The 25741-nt window shown below is 48.0% G+C and overlaps 1 protein-coding gene across 2 annotated transcripts in view; it reads right to left on the minus strand.

The window, feature by feature from the left end:
* Window positions 1-25741, minus strand: part of LOC142576061 (uncharacterized) — a 411410-nt gene that overhangs the window by 130095 nt on the left and 255574 nt on the right. The window contains exon 3 of one of the 2 annotated variants that reach the window (XM_075685987.1): window positions 10647-10717. The exons of the other annotated variant lie outside the window; for it this stretch is intronic. The gene's annotated coding sequence lies outside the window, so the exon portion shown is untranslated. The remainder of the gene's footprint in view (window positions 1-10646; window positions 10718-25741) is intronic. 2 annotated transcript variants of the gene reach the window in all.

The raw sequence follows: 25741 nt of genomic DNA on the forward strand, positions 1-25741 counted from the left end.
GCTATGCCAGGATATACGTAGCGAAAGCTAAGGCATGGTTAGCCTTGGTTAACCTTAATAGCAAGTCCAGGTTAGTCTGGTTTTCTAGCTATGTTGCGGCGTTTAGCCAGTCGTTTGGCGCGCTGTTCGTCTGTTTCCTGGGCGATTCGTTTCCTCTTCATCTCGTTCCGATGTCGATTCCAGGCATCCTCCTGCTTATCAGAATTGTCGCCGTCCGCACTGCCGCCTACACTGTGGTTGCGGCGCACGCGAGCTCTCCTTTTCAATCCCCCAGCATGTTATCAGGCGTGCGACGCAGCTGGCGAATCGAGCGGAGGCGAGCGCAACGACTAGGAATGCGGTGTGACGAGGAACGCAGTGTGACGTCATGTGCCTCCTCGGAGCACGGCCATGGCAAAATCACAAGTTCGCGGCAAGTAAAGCTTTCGCTTTAAAACAAAATTAACGCTGTTAAAAAATTCAGTGCCATTCCATTCTGTGAAGGTGGATGACCAGCGAATCTGGGTATAGTGAGGACTATGTTGATTTATTATTGGTGATTACTATATTGATTGAATAAAAACACATACACGTGACTTCGTGATTCTACCGTCTTCTATGTGATTTTGTTACCGTAGTGATCATCGCTTAATGGTAACTATGGTAGACGGCCACGGGCTGAAGAACGATGTTGGAAAGATTTTTAGCAAACGTCATGTGCAGACATGACCGATGACGCGCAGTTGGTACGTTGACATGTGCATAGCATTGAATGCCGAACCTATCCTCTTCGCGGTATTCGGGCTCCCGAAGGTCATCGCGCAAACATTTTGCGTCGGCAGCCCGCTAATCTTCGGTGGTGTCCCTCCGCCGCCGCCGTGCCCCTTTTCGTTTCTTTTCGCAAAGGTGATCTTCGCGGGCACGCTGCTCTTCGTTGGGCCGACGCGATGGTCCAAGTGCGGCAAGCGACGCGCGCTGGGCGTTAGCGGCTTCCCGCCGCCTTGGCGCCTATTCCCACTTCTGCTGAGGCCGTTGCTCTTGGAGGGCACACTGCTCTTCCTCGGTGAGCACGATACGTGTCCTACACATAGCACGGCGAGAAGGCAACTGCTGATAATGCCGCTAGGCGATGTTGATGTCACAGCAGAGAGGCGCGCAGATAACGTCCGTTGTAAGAGTTGGGGTCGGGCATGAAATATTTGGTAGCAGCCCATGCCATCGTCCGACTCATCCACGCTAAGGACGTTGTTGAAGGGAGGGACTTGTTCTCATCAAGAACGAGGAATACGGGTTTTATGCACAACATTGCTGCATCACGTTGGTCCTGTCCAAATCCTCCGTTGACGCTCCGGACCAACACGAACATAATTGAAGTAGACGTCGATGTTGTTCCGTTGACGGCACTAATTGATACCGGAGACCAAGTGTCCATAATGAGCGCTAACCTATGTCGTCGCCTCAGAAAAGTTCTTACGCCTCCCATCACTCGAGCCGTACGCACCGCCAACTCCGCCACTGTTGCCGTCAGGGGTATGTGCACTGCTTGCATAGGGATTGCTGGCCGCCAAATTCCAGTCCTGTTCACCGTGATGACCAGTTGCCCTCATGACCTAATCTTCGCGCTCGACTTTCTGACGACGCATTCTGCCCTCATCGACTGTTCCAGTGGTACGCTGTGCCTAGAGCTTCCTCTTCTTTCAGACCTTCGCCCCGAACAACCTAACACCCTCTGCACTACAGCGTTTGTTCGATTACCTCCAAAAGCCCTAACCTTCATCAAATTAGCCTCGACGGCAACCGTGCCTGACGACGACTATGTGGTCGCACCTATTCGTGACGTCCTCCTGTGCCACACTCCGTCGTAACCGTTGCCGGTAATCGGATGTGTCTCCCCGTTATCAATTTTGGCTTAACGAAGCAAGTGTTACCTGGCGGCATAGCGGTGGCCATGCTGCGGTCAGTGACAGATGACCACTCACTGCTGTTGCATCCGACGCGTCTCCAGATCCTCCTGATTAGCCGCAGGGTGCCTTGAACCTCGACGGCCCATTACGTCCCATGGTCGCTCCGGACCTGGCACCTTACCAAGCAGCCGCCCTATATCGCATTTTGCTTTCCTACCGCGACATATTTGACACTGCCAATCGACCACTTGGTCAGACATCCCTCTTTAAGCATCGGGTCAACACTAGTGATGCTGTTCCCATTCACCGCTGACCGTATCGCATGTCCAAGGCAGAGCAGTAAGTTATTCAGCAGGAAGTAAACAACGTGCCCGCCAGCGGCATTGTTGAGCCCTCGTCGAGTCTTTGGGCGTCGCCGGTCGTGCTCGTCAAAAAGAAAGATGGAACGTGGCGCTTCTGCCTTGATTTCCGCCACCTTAACCGAATCACTGAAAAGGACGTTTACCCTTTACCACGAATCGACGACGCTCTTGGTTGCCTTCACGGTGCCGAATACTTTTCGTCCATCGACCTTCGATCTGCTTATTAGCAGATTTCCGTCGATAAGCAAGACCAAGAAAAGACCGCTTTCGTCACTCCAGATGGGCTCTACCAATTCAAGGTTATACCGTTCGGTTTGTGCAATGCCCCCGCCACGTTCGAACGGATCATGGACTCTCTGCTTCAAGGTTTCAAATGATCAATTTGCCTTTGTTACCTCGACGACGTCGTTGTGTTTTCTCCTACATTTGAGATGCACCTTGAGTGCGCCGCAGCTATTCTTGACCTCTTCCACAAGGCTGAGCTCCAATCAAGCTAATCGAAGTGCCACTTCGGGCGCCGTCAGGTTACAATGCTAGGCCATCTCGTCGATGCTTCCGGAGTACGACCTGACCCGGAAAAAGTTTGAGCAGTAACGGCTTTTCCTGTACCTCAGTCTGTCAAAGACGTCCGGTGTTGCGTGGGGCTGTTCTTATTTCAGACGGTTCGTGAAAGATTTCGCAGCAATCGCTCAACCATTCACTGAACTTTTGAAGAAAGACGGGCCTTTTACGTGGGGTTCCCCTCAGGCTGCCTCATTTTCACGCCTTATCGCAATTTTCACCAATGCCCCGGTCTTGGCCCACTTTGACCCGTCCGCACCTACAGAGGTCCAAACCGATGCCAGTGGTTATGGGATCGGCGCCGTCTTATCGCAACGCCAAGACGCACACGGCTGCGCTATAGCCTACGCTAGCCGGCTCCTGACAAGTGCAGTGCGCAACTATTCGATTACCGAGCGCGAATGTATTGCTCTCGTCCTGGCTGTTTCAAAGTTCCGCCCATATTTATATGGCAAGCCCTTCTCAGTAATCACAGTCCATCATGCGCTCTGTTGGGTTTCGTCGCTCAAGGGTCCCATTGGCCGGCTCCTAAGAGAGTCAAAGGCATTTGTACGACCGGCGACACCGAGACGTGCACTTCCCGCCTCGTTATTTATGCGTCTATGGTCTCCGTCGCGTCACGTCGGCCTGTCCGAAAAACTGCTGTCTCATTACATAGGCCTATGGACCAGAACACGATAGTCTCGAACCGGATGGGCTGAGCGCATACTCCGGAACCCAACGACCGGCCGCCGTCTTCCCTGAGCTGCCGAGACGCGTTCACGTGCATGTAGCGCGTGTGTGTGTTATGGGGTGTTCAATGCGTAAATATGTCTGTGCACGCAACATACAAGTACAGAACATCATCGGGGCGTCACTGCGTCATATACGGATGTGCAAATAACCAGCGAAAACGAAGCAAATTGCAGGACACCGTTTGCGACGAACACGATGTACGTCGAGAGCTGTGCCGCTGTGGCATATTCAGCCGTACATGTCCTTTTTGTATATGTGTATGTGTGCGTGTCTCTCTATGTCTATGTGTCTGTCTACGCGTCTCAATTAGACAAAGGCCTGAAGTGGGCTTCGTGCAGCGGCTTTCGCCATAGAACTCCGCACCTGATTCACAAGTAAATGCCGCGAAAGTGATCGCACCGCTACAAAGTTCTGACGCTCATGGCAATCTAACTCATACGTAAGAGATTGAATTCCCTGCACTGGCGTTAGTGGCTACGAAATTTCGCAATACCTTTCAGCAACTACTCGAAACCTTTACGTGTGAAAGCTAGTGTGTGTTGCTTATCGTAACTGCTGGCCAGATGGCAAGAGTGGCGATGTTTGTTAAAAAAGTATGCATACATTGGTACAGTAGATCCGACACGGTTGAACTAATGTTGATTCCTTCTTCCGCAGTCACGAGACAAAAAACGGACACATTTGCGCATCCCCGCACGTGCGCTACGCTTACTCGAACCTACGGCATGTCCCCGGTTTCCAAGGTGTGGGCCGAGAGATTTTTCCAGGCAATACAACGCGGAGGTAAAGTATATCGCGTACTGCAAGGCTTTTACTAGTTCATGACGTATTGTCAGACGTGCAAATCCAAGTGGTATAGCCGCAGAACCGATGTTTCCACGTGTAAAGGTAACGCGGACTTACTCGAAGGATCCTCTCCGTCTGCGGACGTTGCGCTTGCCACAGCCATTCCGATTCGCAGCACAATCTTGCCGAGAAGCTGAATTTCACTAACTAAATTTGTTGGCTAAAATTCACCATCATGTCCTTCGTGAGAACTTCAAAGAAGTGTGAAACTGCAAGCAGCGCAAGCACTACGTCTACCTGCGGTCGCCTCGCTTGGCAGCTAAGAGCTACCATATCGCTTAGTAAAGAATACCGGCTGATTTCACGCAGTAACGATGAGATCGGTGCCCTGCAACTAACAGTAGCACATTTTCCGACAATGCGGTCAGCGCGCGCCGCCGTAGCAGACGACGCCGTTCCACATCCCGCTCCTCGAGCACTTGCGCGAGCTGCTGCCGCCGCCTGACTCAAGCGCTAGCCGCATCTCGATGCACTGCGCTCTGAGTTTTCCCCTAAATGTGAAACAGACTATACATCGCCCTTCGAATGAAATGTCCACGCGCACACACGTAGGCACACACGGCGCGCGGCACGAAACGTGCCCAAACACGCGCAGTGCAGGAGGCAATCAAGGCGGTGAGAACGAGAGGTGGGAGAGGGGTACCACCCGCTAAAAAAATTTTGCTTCGCATGCGTCGCTCTCAACGCCGGCGCAGCAGCGCCGCTCTCGGTGCAGTTCTTGTCCATACCGAGTGCTTCGTGCCGTGACTCCCGTGGCCTACGAGATCACCCTGACGCCCCATCTGCTTCCCAGTCCAGTGATATCGTGCACGTTACACAATTGAAGCAATATGACCCTCCCAGTGATGACAATTAGACGCTCCGGGACGTCGCTTCTGCCGCCGGGGGATTGTGCTACATGCGTGGAGTATATGTTTGTTTCAACAAGGTGCGTGGGTGCCATCACTCCAGAAAAGAAGAGGAAGAACGAACTGGGCTCGGTCAGCGCTGCTACCGCTGTTATAACTATAACCTGTAAATAGTTGCTCGTCTTACTGACTCGTCCTTGACGTAACAATATCTACATGAAGGGTGGAGAACGTTACAGTTGATCAGTCCAGCATGACTGAAAGAGAATGCACACTGAACAGCCGCCAAACGGCTGCTTACAAACACTGTCCTCCCTAGATCCCTAGGTGAAGGAAAACTGCCGTTCAACCTTCGACCAATAGGAGCGTCCAAAGTCATCGTTGCCTACCCGCCTTTGAGAGGGAGGGTTCACACACTCACTTCCACACTTTTGTTTCACTGAACACACCGAGGTGAGAGTGTTCTTGTAGGCTGGGGTCTTGACCCAAGCAGGTGCCTCTGGATCCCAGAGCTGAGCCCGCAGTCAGTAGCCGCCACGTCTGTCCATTGACTGTGACGACTTCTGGGGCCCGTGAGATCGCAGCGCAAAACATCCCCTTCCAGGACTTCCACCGCTCCAAGCAAACCGTGAAGGCGACAACGAATCGACTAACAATACTCCGTCCGTTAAACGTGGCTAGACATGCCGGTGCCGTCGGGCTGTTGAAGAGGTGCATTGTGGTCCTTAAAAAGCGAGTCGTCGCAGCGGGCTGGGGAGGGTTCGGTGGTCGCTTCTCCGAAGATCGTCAGTCCCCGCAGGCCGATCACTGTTGCTTCGGCTCCTCACCGTCTGTAAACGCGCGTTTAGCGTCTATAGTCCGACGTTATCGACGCGCGGGCGAGCTTCGCTCGACGCCGGGCGCGTCATGGAGCTGGACTTCGCTATATCGATTTCTTGGTCTACGGGAACCTCTTCTACGCACGCAGAAAAGACGGAAACCTAGCCACATACAGCTTCGCTGTAAAAAAATCGCAGCTGTGAAAAACACAAATCATACACTCAGTTAAAAAGTTTACTTATTATGGGGCTTTTCCCTTCCGCATCTTTAGAATACTCTGCGAAGACGCAAAATCGCTACTAATAGCGGCCCAACCTGCCAAGGTGTCCAAATTGAAACGCACTAAAAATGTAAAGATGCTGTCTTGCCCGCAAGCTATTCATAAGTCCGTTCTATGCCGCTTGTCGACGCATGCGCCCGTCGCATACTGGTTTCATTATACATATTCTGTGCTAGAGGTCCTGTGTTTGAATCCTTCTGGTGAATGATGTTACAGCACTTTGTTAAAGAGGACGAATTTTAAAAATTAAACCGACGTTTAAAGCCAAAAGGACTAATTCTAGGCAAATCTATGCACTTCCCATAATTCTCACGCCGGCTGAACTACCCCCATTGCCGCTCCCGTAGGAACTAGCGCCAAAGTTCTCTCTAGTGATTACTGTATGAAATTCTGTATTAGGCGGTTTCTTAGCTTTCCTCTTGCTATGCCAGATATCACCATATGCCTTACTGGTTCGCTTCGGCTCCTCACAGAGGGCGCGGGAGTTTTGAGGCATGGACATTGGCTCCTCAATTCCCACTCGCATTTCGATTTAATAAAGCTTTTTTTCCTCCACCACCTAAAAAATATGTATAGGAGGATAGACATACACTGCTCCGCTGTAAAAAAAAAATTAAATTGGCAATTTCGCGCAAAGGGCGAAGCATTACCAGCGATAGCAAGGTTTAGCGCTGCACTAAACTTCCTCAGACCATGGAGAAAGTAACATTTTAGGAGAGAGCGTTACGTCACGTAGGCAGCCTTGGCAAGCGAACGCTCCGTGAAGCCAGTCCTTTACACAGTGGTGACTAAACACATGACCTCCTGCGTCAAGATCACGTAGCAAGAATCGAGGTTTGCTGAGACGTTTGGTTTCCAGTAGCTAAGCCAGTAGTTTTTATTCGGTGCGCGCTTGTTCGGCTGCCGTGGCGTGGCTCAGCCTACCGTTTGCTCAGCCTGCACAGCGGGAACACTAGAACCAACCGCGCACTTTAACGTGCGATCACGTGTTGGTCCAGCACACTCGGCTTCAATCGCGTTGCGCGATGCTCCCTCCTGATTTTTTTTTCCTTTCTCCATGGCTCAGACGGTGTTCTATCGATACGTGGAGGCGCCATGGTGGCGCGACGCGGCATGCGAGGCTTATTGTGCTGTGTCACTGAAACAGCGTCTTCACAGCTACCAGGCGTCTCACGACGCTGTCGCGATGAGGAGTCATCTGCAGCGGCGTTGCAGGCATGGCACCTTCGTCGCGCCCGTGACTAGTACCAAGGGAAACTGTCGGTGCTTGTCCCCCCAAGTTCCGCCTGTTCCGCGCGTGCCACAGTATACACGCTGCTGCACCGCAGGAACACTCGTGTTTGTGCGAACAATGCTCATGCCAACAGCTTAAGGTGTAACGCTGCCTTGGCTCCGCAGCAGAACCTGTTGAGTCAGTTAAGGGAAATGTTGGTCCACTTCGACGCTTTTGCCGCGAAACGCTCTGTGCGTTTGTCCCGTCTCGGGGGAAGATAACCCTCCACGCGCTAAATGCGCATCAGCCGTGACAACATGGTAACATCGTCTCGAGCATCCGCTAAAAAAATGTGTTTCCTTATTAGTAGCAGGCAATCCCTTTCACTACTGCAATTCGTTTTAAAATTACTGTCCTTCCAGTCCTTCCTTTTTCGCCTCAAAAAGGGCACCAAAGAGAAACAATAAATCAATTTGAACTTATATAATGATCTTCTAAGACAGTACTGTCGACAATTTATTACAGCGAAGCTGCTGCAGCCTCTCATTGGTTGACATCTTTTGTGTGCATGTTCGTGGGCACAAATGTGGGCTGATCCCGGATGTTGTGCAATATCGGGCCGACACGCGACGGAGGTGAAGCAGGCTTCAAGAGCAAAGTGAAGAGAAAAGTGAAAAAAAAAATAATTGGAATCACGCATACAACAAAGAGAACAGCATTAGTTTTAATGAAGAACAAGCACTAAACAAGTATCCGAACAACATAATTGGTGACAAGGCGCTCCTGATAACAATGCGAAGCACGTAGCTCTCCCCGTACACGTTTCCCAGTAAATATTACCGTCACGCAAGCTACTGCGGCGACGGCAGCTTGCAATGTGGGGCGTCGCTTCACTAGACTTTCTTATATAAAAGAAGTAGCCTAGCAACTGATTTCGTTGTTGTTGCAGTGCCGCTGTGAGTAGGTAAATCATAGCAAGGACTCCCGAGGAGAAGCTTGAATACGAGGAGCAACCAAGGGAAGCAGAAACGGCAATACTACCAGTGGTGGCATGCTGGTAAAATGATCATTAGTCCCATAACTATCACTACTCTAAATTACCATTACTAGCACTATGTTAAAGCAAAAAATTTACGGTCACCTTAGCATACGCCAAAGAGGGTAAATGCGAAAGCCTACGCGCTCAAGTGAGATTTATTAAATCACGTGGCATTCTCATTCGAATGCGTCGTTGCTTCTTATTACTTGTTTTCGCCCACCAAAGATCGTGGGTTGGAGTGGTTTAATTGACGCTACCTTAATTAACTGTGCCCTAATTGACTTCGCCCTATTTGGTCGTGGCTTCGACTCCCACGGAAGGCCGAGGCTGCGACTTTCACCAAGGGTCGTCGGTTATAGTGCCTTTATTTACGCTACACTTATTAACTTTGCCGTTTCTTTTTGTTTTGCATCATAAGCGGCATCGGAGCGAGCTGTGGAATAAGACGACGACGAACGCGCAAGCAGTGGCACGAGCGCTTGTCTGCGCAAGGCGAGATCACATGACTTTCTGTACCGCAAGCCGCCTTTCCCAGACGATCGGGGGTATGAGCCATTTAAGGCTTTCGCCTTAATAAAGCATTGCATACCCGCTTCCGAAGTTGTAGCGCTCTTCCAAATGCAAAAACTGTGAAGGTATAGCGACCCTAAATCACATGCTCTGGGCTTGCCCAGCGCTAAATGGTCTACATGGGAACAAAGAGTCATGGGAATCCTCCCTCCGTAGCCAGGAAGAACAAGCCCAAAAACAAGTCATCGGTCAGGCCCAGGCCGACGCCGGAAGCGAACTGATCCTGGCTGACGTCTACGGGGAGGTAGACGGTGAAAGGGGGAGCTGCGTGTCACCGCGATCACCCATACTCTCTGACGGGTGCAAGTAAAGTGATTTCTCTCGCTCTCACTAGCGGTGGTTTTCAGCAGCTTTGCTGGACATCCACTTTTGCAGGGCCAAGATGACCATCTATATTTATTAGGATGACTATCAAGTGTTGAAGCTTTTAGGAAGAACTTGGGAATTACCGAAAGCGCGAGTCACAATTTGAATCGTTTTAGGCTAAGCAAGCCACCGACCGAGTTGGATGCACCTGAATTGTGTTAAATGTTTGTGTTTTAGGCAAGGCACCCCTCCACAGGCACTTCTTGAAACTTGCCATGACCAGTCTTTCGTTCCTTTAAGATAAAATATAGCTCATCTTTGCTGATAAGGAATGCAGTAACGCCAAAAAGATGCCGCCGAAATCTGCGAAATTATGGCGAGCTGCAGTGAAAACGTCAAGGCGTTGTCTCCACCTTGAGGTTGGCTAATAATTCGTCTGCACGGCTACCCAACCCAAAATGTCATGAATGCTGTCCCATGTTATAAAACGGAAGAGACCTGCTTCATCAGATGACGTGCGGGAAATTAATGTTCTGCGCCCTAGAATATACGCGAGCACTAACGATTAGTCTAGCATCTACAGTGATACATGTTAAATAGTGGGTGTACTTGATTCGTGAGACAGCTTCCACGATTTGCCTCACCACTATCGCTTTGATTTGGGTGTTTCTTGCGTTTCTGGGCAGAAGCTCGCATATTAAAGCGTTTGCTTCCTAACTCATACTCTTAGCCCTGTTTCGGTTCTTCGCTGCTGATGAAACTTGTGAGTGTGACATCAGGGGAGCTCGTGCTTGAATTTTGAAGAAGTGTGACCCTCCGTATGTCGCGATCAGATACGTATATTCAGGAATGCGGAGGATTCGTCACAACGTTTTGATAAAGCTAACGTTTCACTTTCATAAAAACATTTCATAGCAACCGTAGAAAATTTTCAAAGCCCCAATAGACGAAAATTGTGCCATCATAACCATATAATGGCTCTTTTTTTCGTCTACGTGATGTCACGACACTATGGCTATGTTAGCATAAATGAAATCGGGATTGTGCCCTACATGATGAATGCCACGGTATGCCTGTTTCAAGATAAGTGCGACTCGCGCTTAGTTCTTACACACTGAGACAAAAACAGTTCGTGCGTTATGCGCACAGATTTGCACAATCGTGCCATAAAAAGAAAGGTTTACCTCTTCGTGGGGGCTCGCACCAGCAGGAACAGTGGTGCGAAAATGCTGCACAGTCAACAGCGGCATCACCCCTGTAATTCAAGTACAGAAGTTTCACTAAAAATTAGATCGAAGTGAACGTTTCCCTTCTCCTCTCACACGTGCTCTAAATACTTTGGAGAATAGTCGCTCTTACACCGACCACTGTATGTAATAATATAAAGTGACTGTCTGAAAAAATAAAAGTACGCTAGGATAGTAAATTACAAAGAATATCCGTTGGTCGGGCCAGCTTCTATAGCTTATGGGGTACAACCTACAACGGAAAATAAATGTCTTGACAAACGAGGAATGTACGCGACTGTGAAAATGTACAATATATAAAACTCAGCATTTCTTTAAAAAATTTCTTTGATGGCCCTTTCGTGATTCGGCGGATCACAGCGACCATGCGAAGATGATATGAATGACACTGGAGATATAAGAGGGGGAGGGGGGGGCGGACATGGTCCCGAGCACGAGAAAATGCATTGATTTATACTTAACAGATGGCGCGACAGCATTGTCGTTGCCGAGAGTTGACGACAGGAAATGCTCTAAAATAATATTCCCTAAGTGAATCATTAATTAAGCAGGAAGCTTTAGCTGGACCAAACTGAAATTTCCCTATTCAATTGGACGTAAACGAAGAATTGTTCCCATTAGACAAACTGGGGACAAACTTTCACATAGCCTATTGCATTTTCAGAGATAAAGCTGAAATCTAGCAGTAGCAAAAAACATCATACACTGTACAAAAACAACATTATACGATTATACAACATTTCTATCGCACTCGATGCAAATTTAATTTCTCGCTTTTTCTACCTAGATCATAATTTTTTCTGTGTTGGGGGTCCGTTCTTTTTTGCTCAGTAAGGCATCACGGGCATTTCAAGTTTACCTTCCGATCTACCATAGAGAAAGAAAAAGACTAAGAGCGGACACTCCGAGAAATCTGGCCTCAGGAACTACGTCACGGCTACGTAACGAACTAATGCTCTCATCAAACGCCAGGGGACGCAGGCGCGAAAAAAAGAAAATGTTGTAATGAATTCTGCTCAATCGCTTTACAAAATAATAATTATACACCCAAATTTGGCGTGTTTCTGATAAATAAAAACAGAATTTATCGAAGACACCTTCCGTGCTTTTTGTTCTTCATTCGTGCTGCCATCAACACCAATCACCATTCGTCCATAGAGAAGAAATCAACGGCACCGGCGGCGTGCCAGCGGGAACGTCTCGTGAACGTCGGCTGCGGCGGTGTTCTTGTGTGTGAGAAAGGTGAGTCACGTTTCTAAGCGAAGCTTGGAGTAATTGACTTGTGAGCGTGACGAGGTTCGCTAAAAAAAAGCTGTTTGCGGCTCTATATGAGGCGGCTAGAGGCGAACAATGCGAAAAGCATGCCCCCTCGAGAAACGTGTAGCAAGAGAGCTGTACTAGCTGTACTTTCTTGCTATCCCCACCGAGAACGGCATAATCTTTGTTGGTTGCGTTCCGTGAAAATAATCAAACGACGCGAAGCTGCCATTAACTTGCACCGGTTCACGGCTGTGCACTGCACTGCGACTCGCAGCTTGTCAGACGCCATCGAGACGCTGCGTCTCGGTTTGCGAGGGTAAACCGTTCTTGCCCAGCGCTTTTTGCGATAACCGCGGTATCGGCGTTCCATTGAAATAGTTCGTGTTGGCGGATTAAAAACGATCTGCTGGACAACGCTTAAGGTCAATATCATGAATTGCACATTTCAGGAAAATTCCGGTTTCGAGAAAATTGAATTCCTAAACCGCGTTAAAATAATCGTGTCACGGTTGACGGTCTTTTCGTTGGCCTGTTCTATAGGCTGACGAACGCTGGAAAGAACATAAAAGATGCCACGCTGATTCAGACCGAAAACGGCGTTCCGGGGACGGGCGCTACCTAAATAAAGAAAGCAGGACGTTAGGCACGCTGTAGCCAAGTTTTGCTTGCTCGTTTGCCTTATAGAGTAAGGGCTCCTGAATATTTTAACGATATTGCTTGCAAACAATGGCATGTGACATAACAACGAGCATAGCTTATTGCGTTTGGTGCTTTAGCGAGGTGTGTATCTACGGCGCACGGACGGACGCTGGTGTATGCGTCAGTGCGGATTCTTTATACAGAAAAGTAACGGTGGGGAAAGTCACCAATGACTACTGCATGAACCATGACTACTGCATGACTACTTATTGAGGCGGCCGTGTTGGGAAGTACTGCGCATTCTAGTTATTTTCGGTTCCTTATCATTTTTTCGTGGCGAAGACATTGCACAACGTATTGTCGCGTAGGCGTGGCGTGGCGCGCATTTGAACAAAGGCCTCGTATTTGGACGTTTCGAATGTATCTTTATCACGCTTATGTGAACTGCTATTTTGCCTACCAATGTACTCCTTATACTGAGTACGTACAGGGGTGTCCAAAACTTCACAGGCCGCGATGCCCTCCGTGGGATTAAATAGGATGGCGGCCTGGGAACTTTTGAACACCCCTGTACGGGGTATTAACATTTATCCTTGTAAGTCCGGGTTATATGGGTCAGAGGTTAGGATGTGTCGGTGGTTTTATATTGTGCATCGGTTCGCTATTCATTCAAAGCGGTTTCCTGGTACAGTTATGACGTGTACATATGTTTTTGGTAATTAACGAAGCGTGCACTTATTGATATTTTCAGACCGTGCTGATGCCATGCCGTCCGGTGGTCCGAGCTACGGCAGCTACTGCTGTGTGTCGTGGTGCTTTGACAACGGCAGAACCCAAAAGAAACCTATCTTGACTTGGAATAAAAACATTGCGGAAACTCTGTCTCTTTGATACATATGAGCGCTTGTACCAAAACACAGAAGACAAAGGCGATGGATAAAGCCATAACGAATTATGATTACCTCTATCTCCATCTGTTACAACTTAACCGAAATAAAAATTGCGTCACTACCTCAATTCACACCAAATATTGAACTAGACAAAAGAGTGAATCGCTAAATCAAAGCGCCAAATAAAAGCGTTGCCATATGGGTGACGAAAAGTGGTCTGAAATGACAAGCTTCCGCTACAGCCCAACGTCGGTTACGAGGGGTAATCCAAATTTCGCGCCAGCGAAACCGAAACAGGAAGTGCAGGCCAGTTGCTCTCATCAACCGCTAGGCGCGCTAGGGTCGATTGGGCCGCGGGGGGTGTATGAGAGTGTCCACTCTTAACTTTTTTTTCTTTCTCTATGGATCTACAGAGAGAGCTCTACAAAGGCACGTCAGGCAAATCGTTTTTTGGAGCAACATTAGCAAACGGAACTTCCGTACTTTCTCAGGTTATCCGGGCAAATATTTCTGAATGCTTCTTAAGCTTCCTAAAATTCCTAATTCACACATGATTACATAAACATATTCTTTTGCGAAAGTGATTCCTTTTAACTTACAGTTGACCTTAATCTGTGTTTTGATACAACAGTGACAATTACAACAACAAAAGGAAATATAAAAGTCTACCGATCACAAGCCTTGGCGCAATAAAGCTGCTTCTCCTGGATTCAATATGGGGATAATGGTATGTTATTATGGACAGCCGTCTTCGTGTTGAATAGCCTTCTACAGCCCTTTCGCTCGTTTTCTTAGTACTTGCTAGCTCGACTCTCAGCGTATATTGCATAAAAAAGGCGTCGATGGAAACGGCGAATTCTCGCGTGCAGCCGAGTTTCAGGGCGCGTTTATAGCATAACTATAGCTGAACGCCAACTATTATAGCTACATGAGACGCGTTGGCTGTGGCGCGACAGCTTTTGGGCTTCTGAAGGTTGGCATACGGAGCGCTCGGGAAGGACAGAGGTCCTGTTCATCCACCGCCCTCTTCCCCCTGAGTAGTAAGCGGGATCAGAGGACGGCAGTCGTCTGCCCCGGTCGCACTCGCGCTGCTGGAGACAATGCATAACCACTTCTACTACCCACACGTGCTGGCTCCGTTCTCTACGGAATTACGCAATAGAAACCAAGCACGCTGCCTAAATATCCTCGCTACAATAAATGTAGGAGTGGAAGCTTTCGGCTGTTCATTTCACCTGATACGCATTGTCGATATCTTATGCGAAATGTTTTGCGTGTGCACGTGCGTGCGCGCGTGCGTGTGTGTGTGTGTGCGTGTGTGTGTGTTTGTGTGTGTGTGTGTGCTTAAGTGTGCGTGTGCGTGTGTGTGTGTGCGTATTTGTGTGTGTGTGTGTGCGTGTGTGTGTTTGTGTGTGTGTGTATGTGCGCGTGTGCGTGTGTGTGCGTGCGTGTGTGAGCGTGCGTGCGTGCGTGCGTGTGTGTGTGTGTGTGTGTGTGTGTGTGTGTGTGTGTGTGTGTGTGTGTGTGTGTGTGTGTGTGTGCGTGTGCGTGTGTGCGTGTGTGCGTGTGCGTGCCACCGTCCAGGTGGCTCGTCGAGCGTGGCGTCCTGTTATCACGAAAGATGTTGCAAGTTTTAGCGCCGCCAGTGGCATTCCGACGAGGTTGAAATTCAACAAATTTGTTTACAAGCTGCTTCCTTTAAAGGGACGCAGATGGTCAGACTGCCTCAAAAATTTTGCACAGCTCATCTCACGAGCAATGTCGACGTTGCTGGGACTGGCATTGCCGCAATATGGCGACACACCGCAATGCCGCCGTAGAGACTCGTTATGCGTGAGAGGCACACGCAGCCGGTTTCCCCTCTCGCGCTTGTCAGTGAACACGCTGCGCCATCTAGTGGCGCCGCCGCGGAGTGCGTGAGTGGTGCGTGTGGGAATATATATTTAAACAAGGTTGTTGCGTAAATATAAAGCGGGTTGGATACCGCCCATCACGACAAAAAACAGACAGACAGACAGACAGACAGACAGACAGACAGACAGACAGACAGACAGACAGACAGACAGACGGACGGACGGATGGACGGACGGACGGACGAACCCCTGAAAGTGCGTGAAGTTTCCAAAGAATACTAGTCGCGTTAAAAGAACACTGCAGGGTAAAAAACCCTACGCGACTAAAATCATCCAGGGTATCCCACTACTGTGGCTCTCACAGCTCCGTGTAAATCAGTCAGTTAAATGGTCAGTCGATGTGTCTGTGAAAAATGGAACACTGGTATACGAGTACTTTTACATGTAATATATAAAGAAGCTCTTCGTACACAAGCTGGAAATCGCCGTGACAAAGGCGAAATTCCATTCGATTACGAAAAGTCTGAAACGTACAGGCATTTGCGATGAAAGAGATAGCCCATATATGGCATTAAACCGTGGCCACACTGTCGTTTAACCCCGCATATCTGCGGACTGCGCCCAGTCGACAGTAAAACACACGGACGACGAGATTTCCTTGCCCATTCGCCTACTCAGTTCCCCAACGCACGCCTATGCATGCCGCCGCCTTTGGCCCAGAATAGACGGCGCGCGAGGCGACGGACTAAAAAGCAGAGGCGAGCAGTCGTTTTGAATTCACACCACGATCGGAGGCCATTCGCACCCTCCTATACTGCGTTGTGAAGTCAGGACAACGACGCCCTGGACACGCATTTTTTCGGCGAACTGAATAATATACGAATCCCAAGAAAATAGGCTGGCCGCTTGGGTGACGCACGAATTTTAAAGCAAAGTTCAAGTCGTGCAGGGAGTAGAAAGGTAGGCGGGGATAGAGGAAGGGAGGTGAGGGGGGGGGGGGGGCGCTCGAACGTATCGAGCCGTATGTACTATGTACAAAAGCACGTGGCTTGATATATGGGCGAGCCGTCTTCGGACACGCCAAAGTGTAAACCGCGGCTCAACCTTACTGCTTGTTTTGTATTTTTCCCACCTTTTTCCCCGCCCTTCTTTGTTTATTCCGGTCAGTAAGACGTAGCTTGAACGAGGATAATCCCATAGCGCTTGCAATGTGCCCGTGCTACACTGGACGACTCTTTGTTTTCATTCCGCATTCCGGCTTAACGTATTCATCTATTTAGCATGAAATTGCCATTGTCTTGAGCTTCTATAAGCAGCAAGCGAGCAATTTCAAGGTGTCATCACAGATCTAAACGCTTTACAAGTTTGGCTGTTTGTCTATTATTATTATTATTATTATTATTATTATTATTATTATTATTATTATTATTATTATTATTATTATTATTATTATTATTATTATTATTATTATTATTATTATTAAATTTTCTAGCTTTCTCCCACATGGCTCACGTTCTGGCACACTTGCTAAATGTAAGCAAGACAATGTGGACAAGTTGGCAGCGTGTTAGATGACGGGTGGCGCAACGGCAGATGGCGAGCGCTCCTGCGAGACGCTTAACCCCATCTTTTTCCTATTTTCTCTCTATACTATAAATTATGGGGTTTTACGTGTCAAAACCATGATCTGTTTATCAGGCACGCCGTAGTGGGGTACTTCGAGATATTTTGGGCCCCGTGGGGTTCTTTAACGTGCGCCTAAACCTCAGTACACGGGTGTTTTCCCATTGCGCCCCCATGAAGATACGGCCACCGTGGTCGGGATTCGATCCCGAAACCGCGTGCTTAGCGACCCAGCAACATAGCTACTAAGAAACCACGGCGGGTTTTTCTCTTTCTATTTTTCTTTCGTTTGCTGTAGATCTATTTATTTATTTATTTATTTATTTATTTATTTATTTATTTATTTATTTATTTATTAAGTACTGCTAGCCTGAATTCCAGGCCTTAAGCAGGAGTGGGTTACACTTCGGTACAAATATACCTGAACAACAAAAAGAGCACATACAAACAATGGAACTGGAGAAATGTGACTGGTGTGTCAAGTACGGCACTGAATTATATAATGTCAAATGGTAAAATGTTATATATATATGAACACACATCATATCGCAATAGTAGATATATGAACACACATCAAGACATATTAGACAAGTGCGTTGCTCAACAATTGACAATGGGAAGGAAATAAGCGAAAAAAAAAAGTATTGGGTTCGATGCGTTATACATGTCAATGCGATGCACAATATAAAGAAAATATAACTGTAAAAACATCAAAATAAAGAAAAGCAGGATATAAGTGCGACGCTTTCATAAAACGTTGCTAGATCATTGGTGATAAAACACTATCATTTCACATTTTGAAGTGCGGCAGTGAAAGCGGCAGCAGAAGAGCTCTCGATTACTTTTCTGGGCAAACGATTCCAATCACGGATGGTACGGGGAAAGAAAGAATTCATGTAAATGTTGGTTCTACAATAAATTTCGCTAACTTTTATTGAATGGAAAGAACGAGTGGAACGCTGCGTAAGAGGTTTCAAGTACGTGTTTTTGTCAATTCCAAGGTTATCATTGTATATCATGTAAAATGTTTTTAGTCTTTCGCGGTACCGTCTTGTTTGTAGGGATTCTAGATTTGCAGAAATTAATAGAGCAGTTGGCGATGTTTTGCTGCTGTACGAATTAAAAATGAATCTAGCTGCCTTTCGCTGAATGCTTTCTAGTTTCCTTATATTTGTATTTGTGTGCGGATCCCAGACTGCAGCAGCGTATTCGAGTGTTGGCCTTATATACGTTTTATAGGCCAAACGTTTTACATCTCTTGAAGCTTTGGGAAGTGTTCGCCGTAAGTAGCCTAGTTGTCTCATGGCTTTCTTGTGTATGTATGTGATGTGATCCTTCCATCGAAGATCAGATGTAATAGTTACCCCTAAATATTTATAACTTGAAACTACAGACAGATTGTTACCGCTGATGCTATAAGTGAAAGTGAGTGGATTTATCTTACGTGTAAGTCTCATCGCTACCGTTTTGCTGTGGTTTATTTGCATCTGCCACGAAGTACACCAATTTGTAATCTGGGCTAAAGATTTGTTAAGAGAAACCTGGTCGTCAGAACTGTGGATTTCATTATATAGGATGCAATCGTCCGCAAATAAGCAGATTTTTACCGGTATATCTTGAGCAATGTCGTTTATGAAGATTAAAAAGAATAACGGCCCAAGAACAGAACCTTGGGGGATACCTGAATGAACGTAGGCAGAATCTGAACCGACATCGTCGATGTACACTGATTGCTGCCTGAAAGACAAGTATGCTGCGATCCATGCAAGGAGGGAATCGTTTTTGAGTAGCGGTCTTAGTTTCAGAAGAAGTTCAGGATGCGAGACACGATCAAAAGCTTTCTCGAAGTCAAGGAATATGATGTCAACCTGACCAGATTTGTCCAACGCTGCGGCAAAGTTGTGAATGCTCTCTAGTAGTTGCGTTTTTGTAGAAACTCCTCGTCGGAAACCATGCTGGCGACTATCGATTATTTTGTTATCTTCAATGAAGCTGGAGATATGTTTAAAAATAATGTGTTCGAATACTTTAGCACAAGTGCAGAGAAGAGAAATCGGCCTATAAGAGGTAACAATAGATGGACCACCTTTTTTGGGTATTGGAGTTATTCTTGCGCATTTCCAATCACTGGGAATTTCGGCGTGTGACAGCGATTTCCTAAATATGAAACAGTGCGCGGATTTGTTTGTGGAATGCGTGTTCGCGTAATAAGGAGAAAGAGCTAGCTTGATAAGCTTAACAGTGTAGTGGAATATCCCGCTCTGGTGTAGCCTACCTAACCATTCCTCAACGACGACGACGACAACAACAACAACCAGGATACAGGAAACATGACAAAGCATGTCAGTGCAATAACGTATTCTCAATAGTTGAGGGCATGGCGACACTATAGTACATTGCTCTGTGTCCATGTTTCTCCTGGTACATGAGCAGTCACTGTGTTCCACGTGCTAGGTTTATGGGGTTGTATTTAAGAGAAACGAATGTTGCAAAGCAATATTGCCACGCGCACATTTTTTTATTATTGCTGACGGTTTTCCATCCTATTATCACCCCCAACCTTGGGCTCAATAGCACAACCCCATAGCCACACTGCCACTATTGGAAAACAAAGACTAGAGTCTTAGAACAAGAAGCCGTGTATCTTTTATTCTTTACTTCGTTCCAATCCTACGATTTCCCTTTCTCTCACAAAATAAAAAAGAATTACTCCAGAACTCACCTAACGATCACTGTCGAAGGTAATGCGAACGCCAATCGGACAGTGTATAGCTTCATATCATACCGTGGTTGCTTAGTGGCTATGGTGTTCGGCTGCTAAGCACGAAGTCGCGGGATCGCATCATGGCCAAGGTGGCCGCATTTCGACGGGGGCAAAATGCGAAAACACCCGCGGTACTTAGATTTCGGTGCACGATAAAGAACCCCAGGTGGTCCAAATCTCCGGAGTCCCCCATTAAAGCGTGCCTCATAATCAGACCGTGATGTTGGTAGGTAAAACCCCACAATTTAACTATTCATAGGTCTGAAATCATGTTCATTTACCACATGTAGTGGTAACTATAGGACTTTCGATGATTCGGCTGTATGCCACATAGTCCGATATCGTCCCACATGGCTGAGACACTATATAGCTTGCCAAGGTGGCGCATGAGCATGGAACTATGACGAGGAATGTATGACGCCGACGCAGTGACGATGGAATAACGAAGAAAGAATGATCTCGATTGAACAACAAAGGCCTACAACTACGACGGCATGAAGACAGTCAGATGTCGTCATTTAAATTATGATCATGGTATCACGACGACAACGTGAGAACGACAACAGTGACACGACGACGACTGTACGACGACGATGGCGTGTAGACGATGGCATGACGAAAACCGGACGAAGAAGCGGGAATGACGACGATCGCACGACGAAGACGGCATGACAAAGACTGTTTGACAACGAATATATGACCAGATTCAGATTCCAATTGTGTGACACAATGTGACGCAATTGCGTTTGTGTGACTCAATGCCATGACGATGGCATGACAGCTGTGACATAATCATAACTGAATGGCGACAGCACGATTATGATAGAATGAGGAACGAGTATTCACGTCCATGGATCCACGAAGGTGCTATGACGACGACGGCATGATGACAATAGGATGACGATATCCAAGTGATGACAATGCTGCAACGATAACGTGACGACGACGGAGTCTCATACTCCAGGAATTCGACGTCAGCGTGATATACAAGTCCGGAACAAAACATTCTGAATCCGACTGCCTGTAGCGCACGCCTATTGACTGGCCGCCGCAAGACGAACTGGACGACGACGCCATCCTAGGGATAATAACTGCAGACGAATTCGCCGAACAGCAACGAGTATACTGTCGAGTTACGAAGCCTTGTGGAGTACTTAGAAGGCAAGACCGACATTGTCCCTAGGGTATTTCGGCGTGTACTGTCTGTGTTTTGCTTGCGCAACGACGTCCTTGTAAAAAATAACTCCCCAGTCCGCGCAAACTACCTTCTCGTTGTGCCAGCAGCACTCCGGCCAAAAGTCTTGCACGCCCTGCACGATGATCAGACATCCGGGCACATTCGGTTTTCCAGTTCCCTCGCAAGAATACAAGAGAAGCACCATTGACCACGCCTGACCACCGACGTCACCCGCTACGTCAAGAGATGCCGTGACTGCCAGCGGCGCAAAGCACCACCTACAAGGCCAGTGGTGTTACTACACCCCATGGAGCCTCCTTGCCGACCGTTTCAGCAGATGGGGATTTATTTGTTGGGACCCTTTCCGATGCCAACATCTGGAAGCAAGTGGATCGTCATGACCACCGACTATCTTACCCGCTACGCCGAAACAAAAGCCTTGCCCAAAGGTAGTGCAGCGGTAGTAGCCAAATTTTTCGTTGAGAACAACCTGCTACGACATCGTGCGCCATAGGAGGAGGAGGAGTAGATTTTAATGGAGAGAAAGGAGGAGAGGTCGGCCTGGAGAGCGTGTCTCTAGCCTGCTACTCCTCACTGGGGAAAGGGGAAGTGGGAAATACAGGGAAAGGTAGGTGGCGGGTGATTATGTTATGGTACAATGAGATACTATATACACGTTGTCCAATATGCGGATGCACACTGTAGACGCAATACACGTGAGTAATCTTGTCCATACAAAAAGTAATCTTGTCACAAAAAGTTATTGCGCAAACACATTTCGCACTGACTGCACGTCTCACAGCTTCTAGAGGTGATCGTCTCAACCAGTCTCACTTAAAAAGTTCAAAAGTGATTTTATGGCACGATGGGCACAGTAAACACTCCTCCACGCGCCCAAAAGCTTTTCTTCTGAAAAGGGGCGGGAGTCCAAGCTGTCAACTGTAGATTTAAGTGTTCTTCGTACGGCCGCATATTGAGGGCACACGCAAAGTACGTGAGATTTTGTCTCGACAGTGTGACAGACGCTACATTCAGGGTCCCGTGTTTGTCCAATCTTGTGAAGGTATCGGTTGGTGTATGCCACACCCAGCCGTAATTCATGAATGAATGTTTCCTGGCTTCTCCGCAACCGAGGTGGAAGCCGGAATTCTAATCCAGCGTCAAGTCTATGGAGGCGCTCTTGTCGATGTTCGGGGTTGTCCCAATGTCGCGCCGTAGAAGTTTTAAGGGAGGTATGGAGCAAGGCGTTAATGTCATACCGAGAAAAATGAATTTTTATAATAGTTCCGTCAGTGTGCGCCTGTTTTGCTTCTGCGTCAGCCTGTTCGTTTCCAGCTATTCCACAATGGCCAGGAATCCACTGCAGCACGATGGTATGTCCGGAATGAGACGCCTCAGCAAGCAGAGACATCATGTCATAAACCAGAGGACTATATGCGGTTCTGTCACTCATATAATTGCTGATGAGTTGCAGTGCTGGTTTTGAGTCGCAGAACACTGTCCACTTCTCGAGGCTTTGTTGCAGTATGCAGCGAACTGCTTCTCGAACTCCGGTCAACTCAGCTGTTGTTGACGACGTCCTGTGTCGTATCTTGAACCGTTGTGCGATCCCCATTCCTGGCACCGTGTAGGCCGCCGCGGAAGAGGTCTGTGTCACAGAACCATCTGTAAAAACATGTTCGTAATATCCATACATGTAAGCAATGTATGATAGCGCGAAATGCTTGAGGCCAGCAAGCGGCATCTTCGACTTCTTCGTTATTCCAGGGATTGAGAGCCTCACCGTTGGCTTTGCCATCGTCCAGAGTGGAACTTCGGGTATGTCATACGGTTCGAAGTCCGACGGCAATAAGCCTTGCTGCGACAACACGGCTTCAGAGTAGGCGGACACAGGCCGTACGCTTGTGACGTTCGTGAGTGGATGGTTCCTGTGTCTAGTCAGTAGCCTTAGATGCACTCGCAATGGCTCATGTTGCAGATAAACTCGAGCTGGGCACGCACGTCCCTCTGCAATAGTGCCCCAAGTAGACGCACATCGTGGTAGTCCTAGGAAAATTCTCAGGGCGCGAGCCTCAGCACTTTCAAGTATGCGTACAGCAGTTGTACTAACCCGAGAAAGTACAGGCGCACTGTAGCGGAAGTAGCCAACAAAAAGTGCCTGGTAGAGCTGCAGAAGAGATGACTTGGATGGCCCCCATGATTTTCCAGACATATGTCGAATGATCTGAGTAAAGCTGTCTAGCTTTTTTCTTAATCCAGAGAGGTGCTTCGACCAAGATAAGTCATGGTCGATGATGACTCCGAGAAACTTGTAGTGGGTTACTGAAGGTATAATCTTCCCATCAATCATAACGGGGTAGCAGGCCATTGACTTTTGTGTAAAGGCCATGGTTACACTTTTCTCCGGTGAGAGCTGCCGTCCGCGACTGTTTAGGTATGTCGACGTTATTGAAACCGCGCGCTGCAGCTTCGTTTGCACTTGTAAGCGCGTTAAGCTCGTGGTCCATATACAGATGTCGTCTGCATACACAGAGACCGAGACTGCGCCTGCGTGTCCTTTGACCAGTCCAATGAGAACGATATTAAATAAGGCTGGGCTCAATACACCTCCTTGAGGCACTCCACGATAGACGGGGTGGTTCTTTGTTTCACCGTCTGGAGTTGTCATGAATATCGTTCTCTCTTGAAGATAGCTGTCTATCCATTGATGCATACGTCCCCCGACGCCACATTCTTCTAGGGCATTTAAAATTGCATCATGTAGAACGTTGTCAAAATCACCCTTGATATCTAGAAAGACAGCAGCCGTTAATCGACGGCGACGTTTCTAATGTTCAACAGTTGTTACTAGGTCAATGACGCTGTCGATTGACGACCTACCCTTTCGGAAACCTGTCATTGCGTCTGGATATATATTGCGCTTCTCCAAAAACCACTCCAGGCGCGTCAAAACCATGCGTTCCATGGTTTTAACTACGCAACTGGCAAGCGCCACAAGTCTGTAGGAAATAATAGCATGGGGTGTCTTGCCTGGTTTCAATAATGCCACAATTTTACTTGTCTTCTAATGTGCAGGCACAGTTCCCGAGGACCACGAGAGATTGTATAAAGCCAGGAGCTCTTCAGTCGCTCGAAGGCCTAGATGGCGCAAGGTAGAATAGGTAATGCCATCAGGACCAGGTGCACTTGAGTGTCTTGAGGAGGAAATCGCTGCACGTAGCTCTTGAAGCGTGAATGGGAGGTCGACACGATCGTCCATAGTTGGAGGAGCACACCTGAGCACTGAAGCTACCGATGTTGGAGATCCAGAGAGGTGTATGCAGAAATCTTCCGCGATTTCCCTCTCACTGCGCGTCTGGATGATAGCCAAAGCTCGGAAGGGACGTAGCTGTTGTGGAGGAGATGGTAGTGCTCGTACAACATGTCATATTGTGGACAACGGTTTTCTTGGGTCCAGGCTGGTGCAAAAGGACCTCCAACGTTGTCTGTCGTTCGCCATAAGTTCACATTGCTGACAGTGGGACGGCTTTCATAGCTGAGCTTACTTAAGCCATCTGCAGTTAGCAAGACAAGTCACCGGATAACCACTGCCTACCATCCGCAGACGAATTGCTCACTGGAAAGTCTGAACAAGACGCTCGCCAACATGTTAGCGTGTACGTCGACATCGAACACAAGACGTGGGATGCCATCTTGCCGTAGGTAACCTTCGCTTACAACGTGTAGAACGTTACAATTGTGTAGTACTCTCTGGAAGACACGCGGGCACCAGTGATTACTCCGGAAACTGTGATGACTGCTGTATAAAAGCAGACGCGCTTCACTGGCAGATCAGATTTTCGGCTATCACCGACTGTTTTCGCAGCTGTCGTTGCGCTTTGAGCGTAACTTGCTTTTGCGGGCCCAGGTTCGCCCAATAAGAAGTTAGTTCAGTGGAATGCCAGGGGTCTAAGGACCCGTATAGCAGACTTTCGCCAATTCATGTTCACAAATCACTTCCCGATACTGGTCATTTGCGAACCAAATACATCAACTCCACTCAGACTGTCCGGTTACGAATCTTTCGTCTTGTCCACATGCAGTGCGAGCACGAAAGTAATCATCTACATCTGCACGGACTTAACATATGTCACTAACGTGGTAGAGCCGCATGACGACAACCAATATGTCTGCCTAAATGTCCAAAAGAAGACTGTGTCATTTACACTAATTGAAGCCTACATATCCCCAGCGGGTCACTTTGACGGCGAACGACTTCAGAAAATATTACTAATGAGCAATGGCCCCTGGGTTATCACAGCTGACATCAACGCGCATCACCAGCCATGGAGAAGAACATAAATTGACTCCAAAGGCAGGAGTCTTGCCTTCTTTGCTGCCGACTATGATTTGTGCTGTGTGAATGAAGGCAGCCCTACATTTCTGCGAGGCACGACCTATAGTAGCTGCTTGGACTTAACTTTGGTAACACGACGCTTTGCCTCGAGCGTCCAATGGTTTACGGACATAGAAACACATGGAAGCGACCATATTACAACATACCTAAAGATTCGAGGAGCTGAGCAACGCTCCTCTGCTGTCTTGCGTACAGTTGATTGGTCAAAGTTTAAGAAGGATATGGATGACACATGTCGGAAAGGTCTTTCACACACTGTCGAAGAAGCAATCGCAGATGCATTGAAAACATCCATCTGCTCGCTTACAAGGTCAGCAAGCCGAACAGACTTGGGCATGGAACTGGAGAAGCTGCGCGCGGCACGCCGACAGGCGGAGAGGAGGTATCGGCGCACGAAGTCCGTCTTGGATGTGAGGGCTTCATGACGCAT

This window comes from Dermacentor variabilis, chromosome 3, assembly GCF_050947875.1.
Source record: "Dermacentor variabilis isolate Ectoservices chromosome 3, ASM5094787v1, whole genome shotgun sequence".
Taxonomy (NCBI): Eukaryota; Metazoa; Arthropoda; class Arachnida; order Ixodida; family Ixodidae; genus Dermacentor; species Dermacentor variabilis.